Source organism: Microtus pennsylvanicus, chromosome 8 (assembly GCF_037038515.1).
Source record: "Microtus pennsylvanicus isolate mMicPen1 chromosome 8, mMicPen1.hap1, whole genome shotgun sequence".
NCBI lineage: Eukaryota > Metazoa > Chordata > Mammalia > Rodentia > Cricetidae > Microtus > Microtus pennsylvanicus.
Genome location: NC_134586.1, coordinates 56,422,966 through 56,448,369, shown reverse-complemented (window position 1 = coordinate 56,448,369; position 25,404 = coordinate 56,422,966). Strand labels below are relative to the sequence as shown.

The window sequence follows — 25,404 nt, the reverse complement described above, 5'->3', positions numbered from 1 at the left end:
CAAAATCAGAAGATTTAAATCTAGATAAAAACAGCAGAGGTGAGTGCTATGAAGATGCCAAAATCAAGAGCATATTTCATAATAATAAGTATGGACAGGTATCCCTCAGCCCTGACATAAACCATGCTCTGTTTGCTTTCAGCACCAGATGATGGGTGGGTTGTGTATATGCTATAGCTATAGAGGAGGAAGCAGACATTACTCCTGACTGTCTTCTCCCTGGATGCAGTAGGCCACAAGCATGCACTAGGGACCACAAATTTTTTTCCTTCCCTTCCAATCTCCACTCATCTCCAGATCACAAATTCAGGTAATTGTTCTGACCTCTTGTCACTGGTTTGAGGTCTATTTAATGATGTCAATGATCTCAGGTTGTCTACGATTTGGGTAAAGACAGAATGATGCGGTTTCTACAGTCATGACTTCCTGACTCTGTGCAGTACAGGGAGGGGATTCTTGCTCTGTTGCCCTGAGCAATTGAAGCCTTCACAGCTGTTTCTAGCAGGAAATGCTCAGGATCCTTCTGGACATTTCTTCATCCAGGTGTGGTTTTTCTTCTCTTCTGTTCTTTAAGCCTTTCCATTCTCTTCCCCAGTGTGGCCTCTTTCATGGTACCTCTTTCACAAAGCCCCATCATTTCTCTGTTACTTAAGCGCTTATATCAGAACACCAACCCTTTCTCTTTGCATGATACAAGAGGCCTTCCCAGAGCTATCTCAGCATATTCCCTTGCAAGTTCTATTTTGAGAAGTGCCTCTTAAATCACCTTGCTGAAGTCATAGAATATCTGTTGTGTCTGCTGACCACAAAGTCCATGCTGAGCAGGGCAGATGTGAACTAAATAGCCTGATAAGGAAGGTAGGACAGGCTACGAGAGGCCCTATAGCTTGTTTCCTGAAGGGTACACAATTCTGAGAATGCTCTCAGCAGTGACACACTAGCCAAGATGGTAGCATCTTTCATTGCAGGACTTACTTTGTAATACATAAAGAATTTGACACCATGAAATTGAATGAATGCAATTGGGTGTCCTGCAAAATGTGGACGTAGTGTGTAACTTAGGGAGTTGTGTGTCCCTGGCAAACCGGTACCCATTATTATATGAAATCATGTCCCCATCCTTGGTCTGTGTTCTGTAGAAAGAAAGAGAACTTTGTCTTGGTGCTGTGGAATTCCACCTCCGGTAAAGCTCTTCCTATTATTTCAAAGCAGAGTTCCCTGAAGCCAAGATGTTGAGAATATCACAGAGGGTTCAAGGCCTCTGCCCCTGCCTTGCTCTCTGAAGAGTTTAAGGTTTCAGGACTGAAGTGACAGAGAACATGAGATTTTATAGGTAGGGAAACAAAGCACACAGGACTTTGACAATGAGATATTTGTGTAAGAATAAAGTTTCCTCTCACCCATGCCTCTTTCTGTCTCTTCTCTCTTCTCTCTCCTCTTTCTTTTCATGACCTAAAAAGAACAAAGGAAACCTGGGTACTCAAAAGAAATAACATTCTACTTACCAAAGCGAAAATGTATGTTTCAGACAAGCTTCTCTTTAGAATTTTAATTTTTTCTGATGTATGTATTTAAAATGTATGGAATTTGTGTCTGCATGTAATCTGCACATTAGAAGTGGGCATCAGATCAAATGGGCCTACAGTTGTAGACAGTTCTGAGCCTCAATGTAGCTACTGAAAATTGAACTCTGAGCAATTTCTGCAGCCCAGATTTTTTCATTTTTAATTACGTGCATCTGTGTTCACATGTGTGCAGTTGTCCACAGTAGGGCATCAGATCCCCTGAAGATGAAGTCAGAAGCAGTTGTAAGCTTCTTGATGTAGATACTGGGAACTAATCCTGTGTTCTCTGCTAGAGCAGTATGTGCTCCTAACTGCTGAGTCTTCTCTCCAGCTCCCACGCTAGGCTTTTTAGTCTTTTTATGTGGGTGTTGACATCTACACTCTGATCTTCTGCTTCCTTAACAAGTGCTCTTATCCTTGGTGCCATTCCCAGCCCCCTTCAAGCTAGTCTTTTAGAGCGCTTCAGTGCATGCGTTATTTAACACGAACTACATGTATTTCAACACACAAACACACACATGCTTGCACTCACAGCATTTATTCTGTAAGTCTACAGAGATCATCATGGACTGGTGACAGTGTGTTACATGTCACCACTTGAAGGCTCATGGAACCTTTATTGCCACTTCACTGTGATTTCCCCAGGTTCATTAAGAGAAACCATTCTGTACACAACATATGTGTACAGAAAATTATTTTTCTTTTCTTTACTTTGGGAAAATTGATCTTTCTCCTTCCCTTCTCCCCATTGACTGGGACGTGAGAAATACCTTCATATGTTATAGAAACATTCACAATTAAGTGGAAATAATTTAATAAAACTATTCACCCAAAATACATTGCTATATAAAATACCCAGTCCTTTTATCAGGCAAATCGATTAACTCTTCTTGTGATACTATAGAATTTTTATATTTGGATAATATCTTTAAAAATATTTTCGCCAATTTCTCATTACAATTATGAATTCTAAAATAAACACGTATATTTATAGACTTTAATATGTTTTCTTTCTCTCAATATCAGATACTACGGTAACATGGTCTAAATTATTATACAATAGCATCATCTTATAACCTTAGTTTTACAATGACATTCTCTTAATGCCATCTCACCGGACAAACTATAAAATGTTAGTGCTCTCATGTGTGCTAGAAAAACATTGTAGAGTTGGTTCTCTCTCTACTTCTCATGGGTTCTAAGAATTGACTCAGGATCAAGTTTTCATGTCCACTGTCTATTGTTGTGATCCTCCTGTCTCTACTTCTTAAAACTAGCCTACAAGTGTGCACCACCACACATGTCTCGGTTGGTTGCATCATCTGCTCTGTATGGATGATGCTACATGATATCAAACACATTTATTCTATTAGAGACATTCTGCCAGCCTAACATTTCACAACCTTCCTGGTAGAAATTTTAGCCTCATGTCTTTTGAGTCTGGAGAAATAACAGCACTCATTGCAGGAGAGATGACGTCAGAATCCTAAGGAGTTCACCTTTCATGTTGTCTTGGGTGCTTTTCCTTCCTCTGGAACCACATGAAGGAATGCTACTGTAATGGTAGTTCTGTTTGAATTCACACAGAGTCACTCTGAATTCTCATACTAAATAAGGAAAAATTAGAACCTGTGTGTGGCTAATGTTGTTTGCAACCAACAGCTTGCTAGTACTGAAAATGGTCAAGGTGAAGAGAGAAACCCCAGGATTGAAAAAAGGAAAGCACATTGGAGTTCTGTAGAGGTTTGTGCAGATGTTACATTGCCCTTACTTTCTTCTCTCATTTCTGTCCTTTTCATTTCAGGCAGGACGGAGCTGAACAGTCATTAACAGAGCTGCCTTCATTGTCCAATACTACACGCATAAGGCATACATGAGAAAGCCATCAGCCAACACTTCACAGAGACCATCATGTGCCGGACACACTTCATGCCTGGTGTGTAGTCTTCATTGCATGTCACTCATGATGTACTCCAGACACAGGCGCATGGCTGTTCACATATCTAGAGGAGGTGTATGGAACTCAGCCTCAGAATCCTCAAAGCTACGCTCTGAAACAATGGCAGGTCACGGGGAGAATTTGAAGTAGTCTATTAGGGATCACAATTCTCAATATTCGTAATAAAACATTATTAAGAATATTTGGTAGTAAAGGAACAGAACAAAGAGGAAACTGAAATAAAGGACCCTGTCCATGGCAAGCGCATAGGAGTTCTGTCCTGTGAAGGTGGCATTTCTAGTTTTTGCAATCTTCCTAGTTCGAATTCACCACAACCAGCTGCTTGTGTCCCCGACGATGAGAACTCTGCAGGGGAGAACAGGACAGTTCATGGGGACACTCTCACAGCAGCAGTGGGGACGGCAGTGTGTGCTGTGATGCACTGCTGTTGGTTTCCATGAATGCCCATGTGCAAGGGAGCCTCACAAAGGACAGGGAAACACAACACTGGGAAAGCACTAGAACAACAGGACAATGGGTGTCTTCTGAGGTTGGGGTGAGCTGATGTAGAGGATTCATTGGAGAAGGATGAACTGAGCTCAACTTGTCATGTATTCCCAAGGTGATAGCATTGGTTAAGATTCACAATCAAGGCTGTCTGAGATGTGGGGTCTCTTGCTTTTCCCCCACAAGGTTTACTCTGTGCTTCTTGACCACATAAGATGAGTCAGAACAGAAAGCTGTACACTTACACTAACTTTAGAAACACTTTCTTCTCTGAGATAAGCATTGGAATCTCAGGCAACAGTGTCCTTCTCCTTTCCACGTCCTCACATTCAGTAGTGAGCACAAGCCCAGACTCACTGACTTGCCCATTGGCTTCTTAGCTGTAATCCACCTTCTGTTGCTGCTGGTTGCGAGCATCATAGCTGCTGATATTTTCATGTTTCATCATGGATGGGACGACATCACATGTAAATCTCTTCTCTTCTTATACAGATTTTTGAGGGGTCTCTCTGTTTGTGGCACCTGCTTGCTGAGTGTGCTCCAGGCCATCACTCTCAGCCCCAGAAACTCCTGTTTAGCAAAGTTCAAAAGAAAATTATCCCCATGTCACAACTTGTGGTCCTTGTTTGCCCTTTGTTCCTTCTATTCATCATTTCCCACTTACCTTTTCATCTCCATGGTTAAGACCCCTAATGTGACCTCAGACCACCTACTCTATATGACTGAATCTTGCTCTCTTGTACATTTCAGTGTCCCAATGAAATACATAATGTCCACATTGTTCATCTTCAGGGACGTTTTCGTTATGGGTATCATGTTCCTCTCCAGCGGGTACATGCTGATTCTGCTGTGCAGGCACAAGAAGCAGGTCCAGCATCTTCACATCGCCAGATTTTCTCCAAAAGCATCACCAGAGCAAAGGGCCACCCGGACTATCCTGCTGCTCTTGTGCTTCTTTGTGCTCATGTGTATCTTGGATAGCATTATGATATTCTCAAGGCATATGTTCAAAGATGATCCAATATTTTACTTTATTCTGCTGCTTGTGAGCCATAGCTATGCTACAGTCAGTCCTTTTGTGTTCATTAGCACTGAAAAGGATATCATTGGCCTTTTCTTGTCTATGTGTGAGAGGACAACGACCAGAGTGTAATATCGCAGCTTACACAAAAAAGTGAGTTTTGGCCATGCATAAACATCTATAACAACAGGATATAGAGATAGGAGGATCCTTGGGTCCTGGTACTCAATAGTCTGGTTGTGGTGTTAGTCAGAGAATTCGTCTAGATGGATAAGAAAGATAGGGAAAGAGAAGAAAACCTGCAGTATGAATTCTAATTGGTATTAATAATAAAAACCCAGAGGCGTATATAGGGGTTACTGCTGAAGACCAGAGAAGCATGGTGCCAGTCATTAGAGAGCTCATTTACCTTTAGCAGTACTCAAACTGAAGGGTGATCCTGCTCTCAGACTGCATCTCCAGACTGCCTCTGTCTTCACCAAACCAGGCTTTACTACAGAGGCAAGCATAATCAAAATTCTTTGTAAAGTATTTATACTTGAGTCAACTAATATGTCATCCAAGTAATTGATGACCTGACCATTGATCTTTTGGCCCTAATCCACATATTATTGTTTCTGATCACCGCAGACATAGTTACAGACTTTTTTTTCTGGTGGAATTAAGAACATTATATGCAAATTCCTTGTTTACTCGTACAGAATTTTCAGGTGTCTCTCCCTGTGTACCACCAGCCTGTTGAGTGTCCTCCAGGCTATCATCCTCAGTCCCTGAAGCTCCTGTTTAGGAAAGTTCAAGGACAAATCTCCCTATCCCATCTCTTTGCTCTTCTATCCATGAGTGTCTCCTGTAGGGCCATTGGCAATCACTTCTTAGTGTCGATTACGACCACAAACATTTTGACCTTGGGTAACTACACGTATGGTACCCAATTCTGGCATCTTTTATCTAAGAGTTATGTAATTTGAAGTACATTTTCCACACGGCTGGCCCTCAGGGAAGCCTTTCTTATTAGTCTCATGGCCTTCTCCAGCGGGTACTTGCTGACTCTCCTGTGCAGGCACAAGAAGCTGTCCCAGCATCTTCACAGCACCAGCCTCTCTCCAAAAGCATCTTCAGAGCTATGGGCCACCCGGACCATCCTGCTGCTCATGAGCTTCTTCGTGGTTTTCTACATTTTGGATATTGTTATCTTCCACTCAAGAATGAAGTTCAAGGATGGCTCAATATTCTACTGTATCCAGATTCTTGTGTCCCATAGCTATGCCACAGTCAGTCCTTTTGTGCTGATTAGTACTGAAAAGCATATGATTAAGTTTTTGAGATCAATGTGTGGGAGGACAATAAATATTTGATTATTCAGTGATGGGTATGATCCCTTAATATAAACAATATGCTGTCATCAGAGCTGCGAATTGTGGCATGGTAGGAACAATCTGTGCCTTAAATTAAAATTTAAAGTCATCATTTTATGTTGAATCTGTTTACTATGTGTGGATGGCAGGTTATATAAAGAAAATTAACTGCCTCGCCCTCAGATATCATGTGAAGTTTTTATTTTTTCATGGGGTTTTCAAGGAGACCTGTGAGGTTATTCTCACTTGACCTGAGTTAACACATTGCTTTTAATTTTTAAATAAAAATTTCTTTTTAAGTTTTAACTCTTTGTGTTTGTGTGTGTGTGTTTGCGTGAATGTGAGTGCATGTGTGTGTTTCTGTGTGTCTACATGGATGTGGATGTCCATATTTGTCAGAGTTATCATATACTCTAGAGCTAGAGTTATGGGTCCATTGTGGGCCACCCAATGTAGGAGAAGGCAATCAAATTTGAGTGTTCTAGGAAGCAGTATCCTTGCCTGATGAGCCATCTCTCTGGCACAATGATGTAGATGGGTCTTCTTTCTATCTTTTGCTTTCATTGGTTAATTAATAAAGAAAACTAATGAGCCAAGCAGTGTTTAAAAGAATACAATTTGTATGTTTGCGGCATAAGCTAGCTAGGTGGCCGCGAGCTGGGCAACAGGAACGCAGCCTCGTGTTCCTTCTACAAATTGGCACCCAACGTGATTGACTAAATCCACTTAAAAACCTGAGAGGGCTTTTAAAAAAAGGAGAGAGAGTTTAACATAGCTTTTTGCGGTTTGCTAGAGTGTGCTGCAGAGAATTTTTCCTGACTCTGCCTCAGCAGGAAAAAAGCCACGCCATTTTAAAAGGCAGCTTCCTGGGTTTTGCTGCCAGCGCGAACTCTGGCTATAAAGCATTTCAATGGCTTTTAAGGGACTGAATTGGGAAGAAAGTACTCTGAGACCATGCCTGTGCTTGCTGCCTAGGCAGACTGTGGGATCAGGATTAGGCAGGCAGGAGTGCATGGCAGATTTCTGCCACCATACAGAAAGATGTTTCCAGGCTGCACAGTGCTCTGCCTGTCAGATTTGTCTGTAACTTGGATGAAAAGAGTTTCTGGGCTGCACACTCAGTCTCAGAGTTAAAGTACTGAGTGTGGCTCCTACCTAGTGGCCCCTGAGCTAGTGTAAAATTGTACATCCTCCATTTTGAAATTGGAGACAGTTGGAGCCAACATTCAGAGCAGCCTGTCACTCTGCAGCTCAGAGGCACAACTGATTCAGTCACAAGTGGCTCTGCCTGCAATAACTGTTTTTTACCTGTGAATGTCACAGCTTAGATTCTTACATGCTTAGTGATTTAAAACTGCAAAACAAATAATGTTCCTGGATAGTAAAGAATTACAGATTCACAATTAGACAGATTCTGACATAAAATACTTCTAAATGGGTCATACTGTTAGATAAACGTAGGATTGGAAGAGAGATCATAAAGAGTATAAAGAGTCATAAACAAAGTTTATCATGTGAGGCATGCTTCACATGATCAACGCCATGGGAAGCACACTTCATACAGACCAACACACTTAGACACAGTTCATATAACTTAAAACACATAGAGGCACACATCACACAACCCAACACACACTCAGAACATCCTTCACACAGATGGACACACTTACCCAAACATTTCACACAGCTTACAGACTCAGAGGCACACTTCACACAGGTGAACATACACTCAGTGAAACAATTCACACTGCTTAGCACACACTCAGAGGCACACTTCACCCAGCAAAAGTGTGAGGCACCCATTCACACCTAGAGTTGAGTGGGAAGAGAAAGACCAGAGGTCTGTTCCATGTCCTGTGTGAGTGAGTCACAGCGTTCAGATCAGCCTGCATGTTACCCGATAGAATGGTGTTTAGCAAGGTGATGTTCCTTTAAAATATCAAGAGTGTGGTTGACTAGAAAGAAACCACACAGCAGTAAGATGCATAAAACACGTGAGCAGAGGGGCCTGGTGGCTCAATTCTGTAGCCCTGAAGCGGAAACAGGAGGGCGGTGAAAGCAAGACAGCATGAGAGACAGGAGTGCGTCCAGGCCAACACACAACGATACAACACCAAAAACAAAAAGAAAGAATATATTTATTAAAAATCCCCAAATAAACATATGTAAAATATGCAAGGGAGAGGTTTAGTATTGCTTCATGCCCCTGGGAGAAGAGCATGAAACACACAATGAGACACCACAATCACACCTCAGAGCAGCACCGACACTGACTGTCAGATGGAAAGGCAAATGCGAGGAGCTTTGTGGAAACGTATGGGAATTTCAGAGTCACAGAAACTCATGGGAGCATCCAAACCCCTTATCTTAGTGCCGAGAAATTAAAAAGTCTAAAATTGGTAGAGACAAATTACGTATGAAGTTAAAAATGAGCCAAGTTTGGTCGCCTATGTGATGTGACACTCACACTCCTCTGACAGATGTGTCATGGGAGTTTATGAGGAAAGTTTGAGCCCAGCACCGCCCCACCACCTCAGTTTGATGTTTTCTAGGATGGAATGGATTAAAACTAACAGACACACAAAATTCCCACCAGGGATGCCATGTTCCTCAGGGCCCCAACGGGATCTTAGTCACACAGAGGCATTAGAATTGCAGGTTTCAGAGAGGCATTAAAGGCACCAGTAACCCAAGCCTGTGAGGATCTCCTCAGGCAGAGAATTCCCCTGTCATGTCCATCTGGGTAAGTGCTCTGCACACCGTGCAGACTCGGAAGGTGGTCGGGTCCCAGGCAGGCTGTAGAGGAAGAGCAGGGGGCTCAGGGAGGTTTTCAGTATCTGCAGGAGATGCTGAGCTCTGGCAGCCCCTCAGCACAGGGGACTGTGTACTGCACGAACGAGGGATTTGTAGTGAAGGATGTTTGTCTCTGTAATTTAGAATCTTCCAATTACATTGCATTAATCTTAAGCCTGTATTGTTTTTGAGTGTAAAATTTCACGTTGACCACCTGTGTTAGCATGCATGTTCCATGTGTGTACTTTTAATATGTAAATAAGAAAATTGATGTTTTCTTTTTACATTTCATTTAAACCCTCTTAACATGTGTGGTTGTCATATCCCAGATATGAGTATTATAAGTGACTTCTGTAGATAGGGTAATTAAAAAATTTTCCAGGATCTTTTGAAATAAGTCCCACCCCATTTTCCACTCTTAGAGAATATTGTCTCACTAATAGACAGTATATAATCAAGATTTTTCATATATTTTTCTTCCTCAGTTCACTTTCAAAAGTTGCCAACTGGTGGTGTTGGTCTCTGTCCAGACTTTAGAAGTTAAAAAAATGTCAGCGGAGGAGACCATGGAGAAACTGCAGACAACTAACTATACAGCACAGAGAGAATATGATGATCTCTCTGGACCCTGAGGAACCAGGAACTGGTAAGTGCAGAGCTTGGTGGAATCAATCTTTATGTTCTATGAACTGAAATAAAAATCACTTCCAATTTCTCTGCTAGGGGAAATTCATGGTCCTTCCTCTCTTCAGAGAAGCCGATGGGACAGACTATCTCATTCATTTCCTTTGCTCTTTGCATAGCTTTCATATTTTTCAAACTGCATCTTTCTAGAGATAAACTCAAACCTCCGTACTTTTACTGTTACTCACAGTGCATGTGACAAGGAGGGCAAAGCCACTTAGGGAGAAAGCCAGTCTCAGCTGTGACTGCGCTGTGGGGAGGGTCAGGACGGCAGGTTCTTCTGCAGCCCATGTGAGTTTCCAGAGCTAAGAGTGGCATCTGTGGCCAGGCTCCACAGAGTTCTCTCTCTCACTCTAAGGGAAAGCTGCCCTACTTCAGTTTCTGGAGGAGTATGCAAACACTTAGTGAACATTCTGGCTACAGGCTTGAGTCCTGGGAAGACCTGTAATCATTTTAATTACAAAAACAAATGTGGCTCTCTCTCCTATCCCATCCAGCTTACATCCAGATCCCCCCACCCTCTGTTTCTCTTCCCCCTCCCTTCCCTGGTGGCAGAGAGCCTCCCTGCTCTGCCTGCTTGGGCGCTGGGTCCTAACCCCAAGCGTAGGGTAAAGGGGAGCTCGGGGGCTTCTTTGTCCCCATAGCCCGCCTGCAGCAAGCAGGGTGGGCCCTTTGTCTGCGAGCGAACCAAGCAGCACGGAGTTTCGATCAGGGCACCTAGTGAGACATCATTGTGGTGAGTGAGGGCTGCGGCACCCGGGAACAGCCCGCCTACACTTCCTGATCAACCTACAGGGCTACACTGCCCGGTACCTCCTCTCTCTTCCTATCCCATCCAGCTTACATCCAGATCCCCCCACCCTCTGTTTCTCTCCCCCCTCCCTTCCCTGGTGGCAGAGAGCCTCCCTGCTCTGCCTGCTTGGGCGCTGGGTCCTAACCCCAAGCGTAGGGTAAAGGGGAGCTCGGGGGCTTCTTTGTCCCCATAGCCCGCCTGCAGCAAGCAGGGTGGGCCCTTTGTCTGCGAGCGAACCAAGCAGCACGGAGTTTCATCAGGGCACCTAGTGAGACATCATTGTGGTGAGTGAGTGCTGCGGCACCCGGGAACAGCCCGCCTACACTTCCTGATCAACCTACAGGGCTACACTGCCCGGTACCTCCTCTCTCTTCCTATCCCATCCAGCTGACATCCAGATCCCCCTACCCCCTGTCTCCCTCCATCCCTCCCTTCTTGGAGCAGAGTGCCTCCCTGTTCAGCCTGCCTGGGCGCTGGGACTGAACTCGAAGGTGAGTGCAAAGGGGAAGGTGGTAGCTCCTTTGTCTCCATAACCTGCCTGCAGCAAGCAGGGTGGGCCTTTGTTTGGAAGCTAACCAAGCAGCAAGGAGATCTGAACTGGACTCCAGGAGAAACATCACGGGGGAGTGACATCACTTGGAAGGTACATCAGTTGGCAAGAAGACCTGATCCTGTAAAAGAAGATCCATAGGAGAATATTGGAAGGAAGAGATGGGGAGACGCCAATGCAAGAATTCACCCAACAATCTGAAGAACAACACGAAACCACCAGAAGCCAGCGACCTCACAACAGGAGGACATGAACACCTTAATCATGAAGAAGGAGAAAAAACTGACTTCATGACAGTGATTGACACCCTTAAACAGCATATAAAAAACGTCCTTATAGAAATGGATGAGAAGTATAACAGAAAGTTCAAGGAATTGAGTAAATCAGTGAATGATACCCTAGGAAAGCAAGGAAAAACAATCAAGCAGATAATGGAAACAGTTCATGATTTGAAAAATGAAATGGAGGCAAAGAAGAAAACACAAACAGAGGGCCGGCTGGACATGGAAAATCTAGGTAAACGAATAGAGACTACAGAAACAAGCATAACCAGCAGAATACAAGAGATAGAAGAAAGAATCTCAGAGTCTGAGGATAACATAGAGAAAATAAACGCACTGATCAAAGAAAACAGCAAGTCCAACAAACTCTCATCACAAAACATTCAGGAAATATGGGACACAATAAAAAGACCAAACCTAAGAATAATTGGAGTAGAAGAAGGAGAAGAAGTGCAGCTCAACGGTCCAGAAAATATACTTAACAAAATTATAGAAGAAAACTTTCCCAACCTGAAGAAGGATGTACCTATGAAGGTTCAAGAGGCATACAGAACCCCAAATAGGCTGGATCAAAAAAAAACATCCCCTCGCCATATAATAATCAAAACACAAAATATACAGAATAAAGAAAGAATATTAAGAGCCGCAAAGGAAAAAGGCCAACTTACTTATAAAGGTAAACCTATCAGACTTACACCTGACTTCTCTATGGAAACCATGAAAGCCAGAAGGTCCTGGATAGATGTACTGCAAAAACTAAGAGACCATGGATGCAAGCCCAGACTACTATATCCAGCCAAGCTTTCGTTCACCATAAATGGAGAAAACAAAATTTTCCAGGATAAAAACAAATTTAAGCAATACGTAGCCACAAATCCAGCCTTACAGAAAATAATAGAAGGAAAATCACTAACCAAGGAGTCCAACAAAGACCTCAATAACTCGGACATCTAGAGACCCTTCACCAGCGCAACTCAAAGAAGGGAAACACACAAACCCTACTACTTAAAAAGTGACCGGAGTTAACAACCACTGGTCATTAATATCACTTAATGTCAATGGACTCAACTCACCTATAAAAAGGCACAGGCTAAGAGACTGGATACGAAAACAGGATCCAACATTCTGCTGTCTACAAGAAACACACCTCAACCACAAAGACAGGCACCTACTCAGAGTAAAGGGCTGGGAAAAGGCTTATCAAGCAAATGGACCTAAGAAACAAGCAGGTGTGGCCATACTAATTTCTAACAAAGTTGACTTCAAACTTAAATCAATCAAAAGAGATGGAGAGGGACATTTTATACTCATAACAGGAAAAATTCATCAGGAAGAAATCTCAATCCTGAATATCTATGCCCCTAATATAAAAGCACCCACGTATGTAAAAGAAACATTGCTAAAATTCAAGGCAGCCATCAAACCGCACACACTAATAGTAGGAGACTTCAACACTCCTCTTTCACCAATGGACAGGTCAATCAGACAGAAACCTAACAGAGAAATTAGAGAATTAATGGAGGTAATGAAGCAAATGGACTTAACAGACATCTATAGAATATTCCACCCAAATAGGAAAGAATATACCTTTTTCTCTGCAGCTCATGGAACCTTCTCGAAAATTGACCACATACTTGGTAACAAAGCTAACTTACACAGCTACAAAAAAATATTACTAACCACCTGTGTCTTATCAGACCACCATGGATTAAAGTTAGAATTCAACAACAATGCTACCCCCAGAAAGCCTACAAACTCATGGAAACTGAACAGTCAACTACTGAACCATACCTGGATTAAGGAGGAAATAAAGAAAGAAATTAAAGTCTTCCTTGAATTCAATGAAAATAAAGAAACAACATACTCGAACTTATGGGACACTATGAAAGCAGTCCTGAGAGGAAAGTTCATAGCACTAAGTGCCCACTTAAAGAAAACAGAGAAAGCACATATTGGAGACTTAACAGCCCACCTGAAAGCTCTAGAAAAAAAAGAAGCAGACTCACCTAGGAGGAGTAGAAGACTGGAAATAATCAAACTGAGGGCTGAAATCAACAAAATAGAAACACAAAAAACAATCCAAAGAATCAATGAATCAAGAAGCTGGTTCCTGGAAAAAATCAACAAGATTGACAAACCCCTATCCAAACTAATCAAACGGCAGAGAGAAAATTTGCAAATTAATAAGATCAGAAATGAAAAGGGGGACATAACCACAAACACAGAGGAAATTCAGAGAGTCATTAGATCTTACTACAAAAGCTTGTATGCCACTAAACTGGAAAATGTAAAAGAAATGGACACTTTCTTAGATAAATACGATTTACCAAAATTAAATCAGGACCAGGTGAACAAGCTAAACAGACCTGTCAGTCGCGAAGAACTAGAAGCTGTTATCAAAAACCTCCCTACCAAAAAAAGCCCAGGGCCAGATGGTTTCAATGCGGAATTCTACCAGAACTTCCAAGAAGACCTAATACCTATACTCCTCAATGTATTCCACAATATAGAAACAGAAGGGTCATTACCAAATTCCTTTTATGAAGCTACAGTTACTCTGATACCAAAACCACACAAAGACTCAACCAGGAAAGAGAATTACAGGCCGATCTCACTCATGAATATCGACGCAAAAATCCTCAACAAAATACTGGCAAACCGAATCCAAGAACACATCCGAAAAATTATCCATTATGATCAAGTAGGCTTCATTCCTGAGATGCAGGGCTGGTTCAACATACGAAAATCTATCAATGTAATCCATCATATAAATAAACTGAAAGAAAAAAACCATATGATCATTTCATTAGATGCTGAAAAAGCATTTGACAAAATTCAACATCCATTTATGTTAAAAGTCTTGGAGAGATTAGGGATACAAGGGTCATACCTAAATATAATAAAAGCTATATACAGCAAGCCGACAGCTAACATCAAATTAAATGGAGAGAAACTCAAAGCCATCCCGCTTAACTCAGGAACGCGACAAGGCTGCCCACTTTCACCATACCTCTTCAATATAGTGCTGGAAGTTCTAGCAATAGCAATAAGACAGCATAATGGGATCAAGGGGATTCGAATTGGAAATGAAGAAGTTAAACTTTCGTTATTCGCAGATGATATGATAGTGTACATAAGCGACCCCCAAAATTCCACCAAAGAACTTTTACAGCTGATAAACAGCTTTAGTAATGTGGCTGGATACAAGATCAACTCCAAAAAATCAGTCGCCCTCCTATACTCAAAGGATATGGAAGCAGAGAGGGAAATCAGAGAAGCTTCTCCATTCACGATAGCCACAAACAGCATAAAATATCTTGGGGTAAATCTAACCAAGGAAGTGAAAGATCTATTTGACAAGAACTTTAAGGCATTGAAGAAAGAAATTGAAGAGGATACCAAAAAATGGATGGACATCCCTTGCTCTTGGATTGGGAGGATCAACATAGTAAAAATGGCAATTCTACCAAAGGCAATTTATAGATTCAATGCAATCCCCATCAAGATCCCATCAAAATTCTTCACAGATCTGGAGAGGACAATAATCAACTTTATATGGAAAAACAAAAAACCCAGGATAGCCAAAACAATCCTATACAATAAAGGATCTTCTGGAGGCATTACCATCCCTGACTTCAAACTCTATTACAGAGCTACAGTAATGAAAACAGGGTGGTACTGGCATAAAAACAGAGAAGTCGACCAATGGAATCGTATAGAAGACCCGGACTTTATCCCACAAACCTATGAACACCTCATTTTCGATAAAGGAGCTAAAAGTTTACATTGGAAGAAAGAAAGCATCTTCAACAAATGGTGCTGGCACAACTGGATGTCAACCTGTAGAAGAATGAAAATAGACCCATATCTATCACCGTGCACAAAACTCAAGTCCAAATGGATTAAAGACCTCAATATCAGCCCGAAAACACTGAACCTGATAGAAGAGAAAGTGGGCAATACCCTACAACAGATGGGCACAGGCGATCGCTTCTTAGGTATAACCCCAGAAGCACAGACATTAAGGGCAACATTGAATAAATGGGACCTACTAAAACTGAGAAGCTTCTGTAAAGCAAAGGACACTGTCACTAAGACACAAAGGCAACCTACTGACTGGGAGAAGATCTTCACCAACCCCGCAACAGACAAAGGTCTGATCTCCAAAATATATAGAGAACTCAAGAAACTAGACTTTAAAATGCTAATTAACCCAATTAAAAAATGGGGCGCTGAACTGAACAGAGAATTCTCAACAGAAGAAGTTCAAATGACCAAAAGACACTTAAGGTCATGCTCAACCTCCTTAGCGATCAGGGAAATGCAAATCAAAACAACTTTGAGATATCATCTTACACTTGTAAGATTGGCTAAAGTCAAAAACACCAAGGATAGCCTTTGCTGGAGAGGCTGTGGAGGAAGGGGTACCCTCATCCATTGCTGGTGGGAATGCAATCTTGTGCAACCACTGTGGAAGTCAGTGTTTCGGTTTCTCCGGAAATTCGGGATCAACCTACCCCTGGACCCAGCAATACCACTCTTGGGAATTTACCCAAGAGATGCTCTATCACATGTCAAAAGCATTTGTTCAACTATGTTCATAGCAGTATTATTTGTAATAGCCAGAACCTGGAAACAACCTAGATGCCCTTCAATGGAAGAATGGATGAAGAAAGTATGGAATATATACACACTAGAGTACTACGCTGCGGTAAAAAACAATGACTTCTCGAATTTTGCATGCAAATGGATGGAAATAGAAAACACTATCCTGAGTGAGGTATCCCAGGCCCAAAAAGACGAACATGGGATGTACTCACTCATAATTGGTTTCTAGCCATAAATAGGGTTCACGGAGTCTACAATAGGCGAATCTAAAGAAGCTAAGTAAGAAGGTGAACCCAAGGAAAAACATATAGTTATCCTCTTGGATAAGGGAAGTAGACAAAATTGCCGGGGGGAAAAGTGGGATCTTGGGGGTGGGGTGGGATGGGGGTTAGGGGAGATGGGGAGAGAAAAGGTAGAAGGGAAGGAGGGTGGACTTGGGGAAACAGGAGGATCGGGATAAAGGAAGGTTGGATAGGGGAGCACGGAACCACAATTCTTAGTTAAGGGACCCACTTTAGGGTGGGCAGGAGACTTGACCCTAGAGGGGCTCCCAGGTGCCCAAGCTGAGGTCCCCAGTTAGTTCCCTGGGCAGCTGAGGATAGGGAACCTGAAATGACCCTACCCTAGAGCAATACTGACGAATATATTGCATACCATCCTAGAACTTGCATCTGGCGATGGATGGAGATAGAGACAGAGACCCACACTGGAGCACTGGACTGAGCTCCCAAGGTCCCAATGAGGAGCAGAAGGAGTGAGAACATGAGCAAAGATGTCGGGACCACGAGGAGTGCACCCACCCACTGAGACAGTGGAGATGATCTACTGCGAGCTCACCAAGGCCAGCTGGACTGTTACCAGAAAAAGCATGGGATAAAACTGGACTCTCGGAACATGGCGAACAATGAGGGCTGATGAGACGCCAAGGACAATGGCACGCGGTTTTGATCCTATGCAATGTGCTGGCTTGGTGGGAGCCTAGCCAGTCTGGATGTTCACCTTCCTAGATATGGATGGAGGGGGGAGGACCTAGGACGTACCACAGGGCAGGGAACCCTGACAGCTCTTTGGACTGGAAAGGGAGGGGGAGAGGAGTGGGGGGAAGGGGAGAGGGGTGGGAGGAGGGGGAGAAGAGTGGGAGGAGGGGGAGGGAAATGGGAGGCTGGTGGGAGGAGGTGGAAATTTGTTTTTTTTTTTTTCTTCTTTTCTTTATCCTCCTTTTATCAATAAAAAAATTAAAAAAAAAAAACAAATGTGAAGGCTAATTTCAGCAGTTTTGCAGAAATAGCTGTCACTTCTTAGGATTTTGCTCATCCTATTACTCATGTTGATTTACTTCATGGCCTCTCTGAACACAGAGCTGGATTCTTCTTGGTGATGGTTTGCCTCTCGTGATACACCAACCATCTCTCTAGTAGAGCTGCAGCTTTGCAGGTCGAACTGTGCAATACACAGAGGATACTGGCCTCACCTCCTCCTAAGCCCACATGTAGGAGGCAGGAGCAGTTTCCCTTTCCAGACCACCCCATGCATTTTGTATTGTCTCACAGCAGGGGTGAGAACAATGACCACATGCTAAGGGTGCATTGCTGGATTTTGATCATAGTGTAAAGCTGAGATTGTGTTAATTAAATGAAAACCTGAAGTCAGGAGATGGAACCAGTTGCTAGTTGACAGGAATTAGCCATAGAGGATAAAGAGGGAAAGCACTGGCAAAATCAGAAGATTTAAACCTAGATAAAAACAGCAGAGGTGAGCTGTATGTGATGGCAAAATAAAGAGCATATTCCATAAAAATAAGTGTGGACAGGTATCCCTCAGCCCTGACATAAACCATGCTCTGTTTGCTTTAAGCACCAGATGATGGGTGGGCTGTATATATGCTATAGCTATAGAGGAGGAAGCAGACATTACTCCTGACTGTCTTCTCCCTGGATGCAGTAGGCAACCAGTATGCACTAGGGACTGCAAAGTTTTTTCCTTCCCTTCCAATCTCCACTTCCCTCCAGATCACAAGTTTATGTCATTGTCCTGACCTCTGGTCACTGGTTTGAGCCCTATGTGATGATGTCATTGACCTCACGTTGCCTATTATTTGGGTAAATTCAGAATGATGCGGTATCTACAGTCATGACTTCCAGGTTCTGTGCACTACAGGGAGAGGATTCTAGTTTTGTTGCCCTGAGCAGTTGAAGCCTTCACAACTGTTTCTAGCTGGAAATGCTCAGTATCCTTCTGGACATTTCTTCATCCAGGTGTGTTTTTTTCTTCTCTTCTGTCCTTTAAGCCTTTCTAATATCTTCCCCAGTATGGCCTTTTTCATGGTACCTATTTCACAAAGCCCCATCATTTCTCTGTTATATAAGGCCCTATATTCAGAACACCAACCCTTTCTCTTTGCATGATACAAGAGGCCTTCCCAGAGCTATCTCAGCATATTCCCTTGCAAGTTCTATTTTGAGAAGTGCCTCTTAAATCACCTTGCTGAAGTCATAGAATATCAGTTGTGTCTGCTGACCACAAAGTCCATGCTGAGATGGGCAGATGTAAACTAAATTGCCTGAGCTAGGAAGGTAGGACAGGCTACGAGAGGCCCTGTAGCTTGTTTCCTGAAGGGTGCACAATTCTGAGAATGATCTCTATAGCAGTGGCACATTAGCCAAAACTGCTGCATCTTTCCTTGCAGGACTTACTGTGTAATATGTACAGAATTTGACACCATGTATGCTTTGATGTAGAAATTGAATAAATGCAATTGTGTGTCCCTCAAAATGAGGACGTAGTGTGTAACTCGAGTGAGTTGTGTGTCCCTGGCAATCTGGTACCCATTATTATAAGAAATCATGTCCCCATCTTTGATCTGTGCTTTGTAGAAAGGAAGAGAACTTTGTCTTGGTGCTGTGGAATTCCACCTCCAGAAAAGCTCTTTTTGTTGTTTCAAAGAGGGTTCCTTGAAGACAAGATGTTGATATTATCACTGAAGGATCAATACCTCAGCTCCTGCCTTGCTTTCTGAAGAGCTTAAGGTTTCAGGGGTGTGGTTTCTGAAGTGACAATGGACTTGAGGTTGGATAGTAAATGAGATATTTGTGTAAGAATAAAGTTTCCTCTCACCCATGCCTCTTTCTGTCTCTTCTCTCTTCTCTCTCCTCTTTCTTTTCATGGGCAAAAAGAACAAAGGAAACCTGAGTATTCCAAAGGAATAACATGCTACTTACCAAAGCTAAAGTGTATGTTTCAGGCAAGATTCTCTTTAGATTTTTATTTTTGCTTATGTATATTTTAAAGTGTATGGAATTGGTGTCTGCATGTACATCTGCACATTAGAAGTGGGCATCAGATCAAATGGCGCTACAGTTATAGACAGTTGTGAGCCTCAATGTAGCTACTGAAAATTGAACTCTGATCAGTCTCTGCAGCCCAGATTTTTTCATTTTTAATTACGTGCATCTGTGTTCACATGTGTGCAGATGTCCACAGTAGGGCATCAGATCCCCTGAAGATGAAGTCAGAAGCAGTTGTAAGCTTCTTAATGTAGATACTGGGAACTAATCCTGTGTTCTCTGCTAGAGCAGTATGTGCTCCTAACTGCTGAGTCTTCTCTCCAGCTCCCACGCTAGGCTTTTTAGTCTTTTTATGTGGGTGTTGACATCTACACTCAGATCTTCTGCTTCCTCAAGAAGTGCTCTTATTCTCGGCGCCATTCCCCGGCTCCTTCAAGCTAGTCTTCTAGTGCGTTTCAATGCATGCGTTATTTAACATGAACTGCATGTATTTCAACACACAAACACACACATGCTTGCACTCACAGCATTTATTCTGTAAGTCTACAGAGGTCATCATGGACTGGTGACAGTGTGTTACGTGTCACCACTTGGAGGCTCATGGAACCTTTATTGCCACTTCACTGTGATTTCCCCAGGTTCATCATAACAGAATCCAATCTGTACATAACATATGTGTACAGAAAATTATTTTTCTTTTCTTTACTTTGGGAAAATTGATCTTTCTCCTCCTTCCCTTCTCCCCCATTGACTGGGACCTGAGAAATACATTTATATGTTATAGAAACATTCACAATTAAGTGAAAATAATATAATAAAACTCTTCACCCAAAATACTATTGCTATATAAAATACCCAGTCCCTTTATCAGGCAAATGATTAACTCTTCTTGTGATACTATAGAATTTTTATATCAAAATTTTTTTCACGAATTATTCATCTCAATTATGAATTCTTAAATCCATAAGTTTATAGATTTTAATATATTTTCTTTCCCTCAATGTCAGTTGCTACGGTCACATAGTCTAAATGATAATACAATAGCTTCATCTGATAACCTTAATTTTACAATGACATTTCTCTTAATGCCATCTCACTGAAAAAACTATAAAATGTTAGTGCTCTCATGTGTGCTAGAAAAACATTGTAGAGTCGGTTCACTCTCTAGTTCCCATGGATATTAGGATTGACTCAGGATCAAGTTTTCATGTCCACTGTCTAATGTTGTGATCCTCCTGTCTCTACCTCTTAAAACTAGCCCACCAGCGTGCACCACCACACATGTCTTTGTTGGTTGCATCATCTGCTATGGATGGATGATGCTACATGAAATCAAACACATTTATTCTATTAGAGACATTCTGCCAGCCTAACATTTCACAAAATTCCTGGTAGAAATTTTAGCCTCATGTCCTTTGAGTCTGGAGAAATAACAGCACTCACTTGAGGAGAGATGACGTCAGAAACAACATTTCATGTTGGCTTGCGTGCTTTTCCTTTCTCTTAACCACATGATGAAATGGTACTGTAATGGTATTCTGTTTGAATTCACATAGAGTCACTCTGAATTCTCATACTAAATAAGGAAAAATTAGAACCTGTGTGTGGCTAATGTTGTTTGCGACCAACAGCTTGCATGTACTGAAAATGTTCAAGGTGAAGAGAGAAACCCCAGTATTCAAAAAAGGAAAGCACATTGGAGCTCTGTAGAGGTTTGTGCAGATGTTACATTGCCCTTACTTTCTTCTCTCATTTCTGTCTTTTTCATTTCAGGCAGGGACGGAGCTGAACAGGCATTAACAGAGCTGCCTTCATTGTCCAATACTACACGCATAAGGCATACATGAGAAAGGCATCAGCCAACACTGCACAGAGACCATCATGTGCTGGACACACTTCATGCCTGGTGTGTAGACTTCATTGCATGTCACGCATGATGTATTCCAGACACAGGTGCACGGCTGTCCACATTTCTAGAGGAGGTGAATGGAACTCAGCCTCAGAATCCTCAAAGCTACGCTCTGAAACAATGGCAGGTCACGGGGAGAATTTGAAGTAGTCTATTAGGGATCACAATTCTCAACATTTGTAATAAAACATTATTAAGAATATTTGGTAGTAAAGGAACAGAACAAAGAGGAAACTGAAATAAAGGACGCTGTCCGTGGCAAGCCCATGGAATTTCTGTCCTGTGAAGGTGGCATTTCTAGTTTTTGCAGTCTTCCTAGTTCGAATTCACCACAACCAGCTGCTTGTGTCCCCGAGGATGAGAACTCTGCAGGGGTGAACAGGACAGTTCATAGGGACGCTCTCACAGCAGCTGTGGGGACGGCAGTGTGTGCTATGATGCACAGCTGTTGGTTTCCATGAATGCCCATGTGCAAGGGAGCCTCACAAAGGACAGAGAAACACGACACTGGGAAAGCACTAGAACAACAGGGACAACGGGTGTCTTCTGATGTTGGGGTGAGCTGATGTAGAGGATTCCAATGGAAAAGGATGAACTGAGCTCAACTGGTCATGTATTCCCAAGGTGATAGCATTGGTTAAGATTCACAATCAAGGCTGTCTGAGATGAGGGGTCTCTTGCTTTTTCCCACAAGGTATACTCTGTGCTTCTTGACCACATAAGATGAGTCAGAACAGAAAGCTGTACACTTACACTAACTTTAGATACACTGTCTTCTCTGAGATAAGCATTGGGATCTCAGGCAACAGTGTCCTTCTCCTCTTCCGTGTCTTCACACTCAGTAGTGAGCACAAGCCCAGACTCACTGACTTGCCCATTGGCTTCTTAGCTGTAATACACCTTCTGTTGCTGCTGGTTGCGAGCATCATAGCTACTGATATTTTCATGTTTCATCAAGGATGGGATGACATCACATGTAAATCTCTTCTCTTCTTATACAGATTTTTGAGGGGTCTCTCTGTTTGTGGCACCTGCTTGCTGAGTGTGCTCCAGGCCATCACTCTCAGCCCCAGAAACTCCTGTCTAGCAAAGTTCAAAAGAAAATTATCCCCATGTCACAACTTGTGGTCCTTGTTTGCCCTTTGTTCCTTCTATTCATCATTTTCCACTTACATTTTCATATCCATGGTTAAGACTCCTAATGTGACCTCAGACCACCTACTGTATGTTACTGAATTTTGCTCTCTTGTACATTTCAGTTTCCCAATGAAATACATAATGTCCACATTGTTCATCTTCAGGGATGTTTTCGTCATGGGTATCATGTTCCTCTCCAGCGGGTACATGCTGATTCTGCTGTGCAGGCACAAGAAGCAGGTCCAGCATCTTCACATCACCAGATTTTCTCCAAAAGCATCACCAGAGCAAAGGGCCACCCGGACCATCCTGCTGCTCTTGTGCTTCTTTGTGCTCATGTGTATTTTGGATAGCTTTATGGTATTTTCATGGCATATGCTGAAAGATGATCCAATATTCTACTTTATCCTGCTGCTTGTGAGCCATAGCTATGCCTCAGTCAGTCCTTTTGTGTTCATTAGCACTGAAAAGGATATCATTGGCCTTTTCTTGTCCCTGTGTGAGAGGACAGTGACCAGAGTGTAATATCGCAGCTTACACAAAAAAGTGGGTTTTGGCCATGCATAAGCACCTATAACAACAAGATATAGAGATAGTGAGAGAATTCGTCTAGACGGTTAAGAAAGACAGGGAAAGAGGAACACCTGCAGTATGAATTCTAATTGGTATTAATAATAAAAACCCAGAGGCATATATAGGGGTTAATGCCGAAGACCAGAGAAGCAGGGTGCCAGTCATTAGAGAGCTCATTTACCTTTAGCAGTACTCAAACTGAAGGGTGATCCTGCCCTCAGACTGCATCCCCAGACTGCCTCTGTCTTCACCAAAGCAGACTTTACTACAGAGGCAAGCATAATCAAAATTCTTTGTAAAGTATTTATACTTGAGTCAACTAATATGTCATCCAAGTAATTGATGACCTGCCCATTGATGTCTAGGCCCTAATCCATGTTTTATTGCTTCTCAGCACCACATTCATAGCTACAGACATTTTTATTTCCTGTTGGGGATAAAAACATTATATATAAATTCCTTGTCTACTCATACAGAATTTTTAGCTGTCTCTCCCTGTGTACCACCCGCCTGTTGTATGTCTTCCAGGCTGTCAATCTCAGTCCCAGAATCTCCTGGTTGCAAATTTCAAGCACAAATCTCCCTATCACATCTCATTGGTCTTCTACCCAGGAGTGTCTCCTGTAGGCTATTGGCAATCACTTCTTAGTGTGTATTTTGACCACAAACATTTTGATCTTATGTAACTACACATATGGTACCCAGTTCTAGTATCTTTTGTCTATGAGTTATGTAATTTGAAGTACATTTTCTACACTGCTGGCCCTCAGGGAAGCCTTTCTTATTAGTCTCATGGCCCGCTTCAGCGGGTACATGCTGACTCTCCCGTGCAGGCACAAGAAGCTGTCCCAGCATCTTCACAGCAACAGCCTCTCTCCAAAAGCATCTTCAGAGCTATGGGCCACCCGGACCATCCTGCTGCTCATGAGCTTCTTCGTGGTTTTCTACATTTTGGACATTGTTATCTTCCACTCAAGAATGAAGTTCAAGGATGGCTCAATATTCTACTGTATCCAGATTCTTGTGTTCCATAGCTTGCCACAGTCAGTCCTTTTGTGCTGATTAGTACTGAAAAGGATATAATTAACCTTTTGAGATCAATGTGTTGGAGGACAATAAATATTTGATCATTCAGTGATGGGTATGATCCCTTAATATAAACAATATGCTGTCATCAGAGCTGCGAATTGTGGCATGGTGGGAACAATCTGTGCCTTAAATTAAAATATGAAATCATCATTTTTCTGTTGAACTTGTTTACTATGTGTGGATGGCAGGTTATATATAGAAAATTAACTGCCTTGCCCTCAGTTGTCTTGTGAAGTTTTTATTTCTCCATGGGTTTTTCAAGGAGACCTGTGAGGTGTTTCACAGTTGACCTGAGTTAGCACATTGCTTTTAATTTTTAAATAAAAATTTCTTTTTAAGTTTTAACTCTTTGTGTGTGTGTGTGTGTCCATGCGTGTGAATGCATGTGTGTGTGTGTGTGTGTTTCTGCGTGTCTCCATGGATGCGGATGCCCATAGATGTCAGAGCTATCAGATACTCTAGAGCTAGAGTTATGCGCCATTGTGGGCCACCCAATGTAGGAGAAGGCAATCAAATTCGAGTGTTCTAGGAAGCAGTATCCTTGCCTGATGAGCCATCTCTCTGGCACAATGATGTAGGTTGGTCTTCTATCTATCTTTTGCTTTCATTGGTTAATTAATAAAGAAAACTAATGAGCCAAGCAGAGATTAAAAGAATACAATTTGTGTATGGTTATTTCGGGGCATAAGCTAGCCAGGCGGCCGGGACCAAGCAGCAGGAACAAATTGGCACCCAACATGATGGACTAAATCCACTTAAAAACCTGAGAGGGCTTTAAAAAAAAGGAGAGAGAGAGTAACACAGCTTTTTGCTGTTTGCTAGAGTGTGGTGCAGAGAATTTTTCCTGACTCAGCCTCAGCAGGAAAAAAGCCACGCCATTTTAAAATGCAGCTTCCTGGGTTTTGCTGCCAGCGCGAACTCTGGCTATAAAGCATTTCATTGGCTTTTAAGGGACTTAATTGGGAAGAAAGTACTCTGAGAGCATGCCTGTGCTTGCTGCCTAGGCAGACTGTGGGATCAGGATTAGGCAGGCAGGAGTGCATGGCAGATTTCTGCCACCATACAGAAAGATGTTTCCAGGCTGCACAGTGCTCTGCCTGTCAGATTTGTCTGTAACTTGGATGAAAAGAGTTTCTGGGCTGCACACTCAGTCTCAGAGTTAAAGTACTGAGTGTGGCTCCTACCTAGTGGCCCCTGAGCTAGTGTAAAATTGTACATCCTCCATTTTGAAATTGGAGACAGTTGGAGCCAACATTCAGAGCAGCCTGTCACTCTGCAGCTCAGAGGCTCAACTGATTCAGTCACAAGCGGCTCTG

General features: G+C 42.5%; 3 pseudogenes; all 3 read left to right on the top strand.

Annotated features, from left to right (window-relative positions):
* The first annotated feature begins 4,226 nt into the window (after nt 1–4,226).
* LOC142855333 (vomeronasal type-1 receptor 48-like) lies at nt 4,227–5,164 on the top strand (annotated as a pseudogene).
* Nucleotides 5,165–5,411: 247 nt separating this feature from the next.
* LOC142855332 (vomeronasal type-1 receptor 44-like) lies at nt 5,412–6,387 on the top strand (annotated as a pseudogene).
* Nucleotides 6,388–22,603: 16,216 nt separating this feature from the next.
* On the top strand, nt 22,604–24,126 carry LOC142855331 (vomeronasal type-1 receptor 92-like; annotated as a pseudogene).
* Nucleotides 24,127–25,404: the final 1,278 nt, after the last annotated feature.